Below are 3,953 nucleotides of genomic sequence, written 5' to 3'. Positions count from 1 at the left end.
GTTGATGTATCTTCTACTTCTACACCATTCGCACTTTCAAATTAAGGAACAAACACCAGGTACGGAGAGTTTGGCTCCCAAGCGACAGGCGTATTTTTGCTGTCAGAGAGCTGGCCTGCCTGTTTCCATCTACTTCCGCTCATCACACAGGGGCGGGGGCTCTATGGTGACGTCACATTAAGGTGGACCGGCAGAGATCGACTTTTTTTTTTTGCCCGAATTTCCAAGTGTAGGCTAATAACCAACAGTTTTTTCCGATCGCTATGACAATTTTTTCAATACTTTTAACAACTTTGCTAAACTCTTAACGCACCAACACACCTACAACACACAATTGACAAAACAGTTAATTTCATGCTCAAAATCACACATTGAAAACTAAACTCTAACACTAATTTTCAAAATACAATAATTCACTAACGCAATACACTTTGTCCACTAAAACAATGCAAACATGTCTCAAAATCAAATAATTCTTCCAAAACACTATCACATGTTCTCTTACAACATTTAGTCAATCATAGCACAATGTCATACAAAACACTAACATCACATGGAATTACAGAAACTGCATGATTTTATGTGTCAGGTCTGCCCTTATACAATAGACAATAGCATATTGTATTGATCATAGATTGTGTTTTACACTGCAGTTTCCCTTGAAGCCTCTCTACATTTTTGTTTTGTTGGGTTTAGTAAATGCATGCATTTTGTTTCTTTTGCTGCAGAAATTCAATACAAATTAAAGCTGCAAGCAGCGATGGACAGGCCCTCGTGCCTCTGCGCGCGTCAGGGTTACTGGTAGTCGCCGCTCCTTGCGACTGTGCATTTGCGCGGCACTCACACTGTAAATCGTCACCAATGAAAAGGGAACTCTCTGCTGAGTTCAATGATACCTCACACAAGACTCTATGTCATACAGTTCATTAGCTGTGAAAGGGGGCGTGGCCAATGCATAGGGGTCGGGGCAAACCTTTACCAATAAAAAAGGAAGTCTGCTGAGTTCATTGATACCTCACATAAGACTCTACCTTAAACGGGTCACCAGTTATGAAAGGGGGCGTGGCTTAAGCATAGGGGGCGGGCCAAACCATCACCAATGAAAAGGAACTCGCTGCTGTGGTGTTGAGTTCGTAAAGTATAGCACGTATAGTTTTGGGCCTTCTTCCTGTTGCCACTAGGGGGCGCTATGACTTTGAGTCAATTTTGTCCGGTAAATGTCCTCAGAGTTAAAGTCTTATGAATCCTGAAAAGTTTCGAGCCAGTTGGACAATGTACACTGAAGTTACACCCACTTCCTGTTTCGGTGGTGAAACGCACAAAATGGCCGCTCCGCCATGGCTATGCCCTATGACAAAAAGTTTTTCTTTTAATAACTTTTCATCTTTAAGGTCTTAAGATGGCACAAACCAAATTTGAAGTTGATCGGATGAAAACTCTAGGAGGAGTTCGTTAAAGTACGACGTGGAAATGGCCAAAATCACACAAATTTCGAACGTTCAATTCAAAATGGCGGACGTCCTGTTGGGTTTAGGGTATGGCTTCAATGAGCTTTTTTGTACGTCTTGACATGCTACATATGTGTATCAAGTTTCGTGAGTCTACGATAAATGTACTGCAGGGGCTCAATTTTCTTAACTTTGTAGGGGACGCTAGCGAGCCATTTTTGTGCGTCTATTCCCAAAACCCTTGAAATACGTACATTTTCACCAGGATTGATGCGGCCGCCAATTTTGGTGAGTTTTTGAATATGTTAAGTCCCTCAAAAAGCCAATTAATTTGCCGTAATAATAATTTCTTCAGTTTCAGTAGGGCCTTCGCCGCTGTCGGCGCTTGGGCCCTAAAAATGAATGACCCATCTTAGAGTAGCTTTATAGAATGTACGGTCTATGAAAAAAAGAAGACAGAGACAGAATTGTCTTGGTACTCATCTTCCTCTCACTCGTGCATCAATTTTTCTTACTTTCTTTGTGTTCGTCTTTATTGTTCCTTTTCCACACAAAATCAGCCCAAATAGGTCCTCTTTTACTGTATGTACTACAGTAACATATGGTCATGCGATTGAAAGAACCTCAACACCTGAGTGTGTTTCCTAGATGGGAATCAGCTGTGATCGATCTATTGGCATAGCTTCAATCAGCTGTTTCTCAGTGGCAATGAAATTAAATGGAGGGGGTATATTTGTGTTTATTTGTGAACAGCTGTTCACTTTTACTTTAGCCTGTACGGTAGGTTTAGAACATGATGTTATCTGTTCTGACATACAGAGTGAAAGCATTTGCAAATTGGTCAGTAATAATCCATTGTTTTGGTCTTGGTTGAGCTTGTGTGTAAAAGAAGTTCAAGCATTTTAAATTTGTGTTAACTGTATGCATTTTGTGTCAAAGCAACAAGAAATGTGTTAAGTATATAGCCTACACAGACGGATGTTGTGCTAACTGTGATAAGAGGTTAGGAAAGTTGTTAAACGTATTGAAAAAATTGTCATAGCGATCAGAAAAAACTGTAATATCCTCCAAATAAACCATGGTAATCAATTTGATACCATCTGAACGGGTTTTGTCGACTTGAATTGTATAATTATCCGCACTAAGGTAGTGAATCCTTCAGAACAGATATTTGTTTGTTTGTTTGTTTGTTTTCTGTGTTTTTTCAACGGCATAAAAAGCATTTTATTTCACATTTTGAAATAAAAGAATAGCTTGTTCAATGTCTAAGTGGCCAATAGCATTTCCTGTAGCACTCCTATTTATTTATTTATTTATTTATTAGGCCTATTTGTTTGTTTTTATTATAATCTATTTATTATTATATTATAATATTAACTTTTTAAAATATTTTCTTTCTTTCTCTATTATACATCTCTTGACTGATAGACTTGAACTTGTATAATGCCAAATTGTTTGTACTGCATGTTAATATAGGAATATATTTGTGTAAAGTAACATGCTGGGGCTGTATATCATGGGAAAATATACTGCTGATTGGATGTAATTTTGTACTACTGTGCATGTCAGAGTTGCATGTTTTATGACTCAAAACTCCTGAAAAGTTTTTTTTTTAGTCTTTTCCTATGGCCACAGGAAACATTGTCAAGCTATTTTGTGTTGCACTATTAATTGTACTGTAGTAATTGGTAAAAGAAAATAAATATGGGGAAAAAAGTGGCCTGCCTATAATAGTTTTAGACCATGTTGAACCCTTTTTCACTCAAGCTTTAGACTACTCAAGCTTACACTAAGGCTGCATGGCCACCCACTAAATATCACACAAATTTGATAAGTGTGTGGTGTTTATGTTTATGAGACCCCTATGTTTTTTTGCTGGCAATGTAGCAGAAGGTCTGCAACTCTTTATCTTATGAGGATCTGAGTTTTGGTCCAATTTAAAGATTAGTGAGTCAAAATTGTCTAACTGCTCTTTCCCTAAAGAAAACATTAAGGCTCTAAGGGAAAATAAATTTCACTCTGTGGTTTTCTTATGAATGCTGTTATGCTATTAACTATTATCAGTATGCAATGGTTCTTATTGTGTGTATAGGTAGAGCAACCAGCCAAACACAATAAATCAAACTTGTTTGCATTTTTAAAAATGTATGTTTTTTGCTGATGTAAGTATGAGCTTATTCTCTGTTACAACGATGCCAAAGGATGATGTTCTCACAAAAAAACTGTTGCTCATGATAATTAACTAGTAGCACTAACTACATTTTGGTCATGTTTATGTGTGCATTATTTTCATATCTCAAACTGCATATTTCAAGACTTCCTAATGTTGCTACACCAGGCAATATAAGAATTCCACTGCTCAGCTTTAGAGCAAGCTTCATGTGGACTTGTGAGCCCCTTTTTGTGTTTAAGATATGAATGGAGAAGCCATAGTGTAAATGTACTGCAACATAAAACTTTCCAAAAGCAAAGATTGGAAATAAATCACAACTGATCACATGGAGG

This window comes from Sander lucioperca, chromosome 5, assembly GCF_008315115.2.
Source record: "Sander lucioperca isolate FBNREF2018 chromosome 5, SLUC_FBN_1.2, whole genome shotgun sequence".
NCBI classification, from domain to species: domain Eukaryota; kingdom Metazoa; phylum Chordata; class Actinopteri; order Perciformes; family Percidae; genus Sander; species Sander lucioperca.
Note: the sequence above shows the minus strand (reverse complement) of the source record.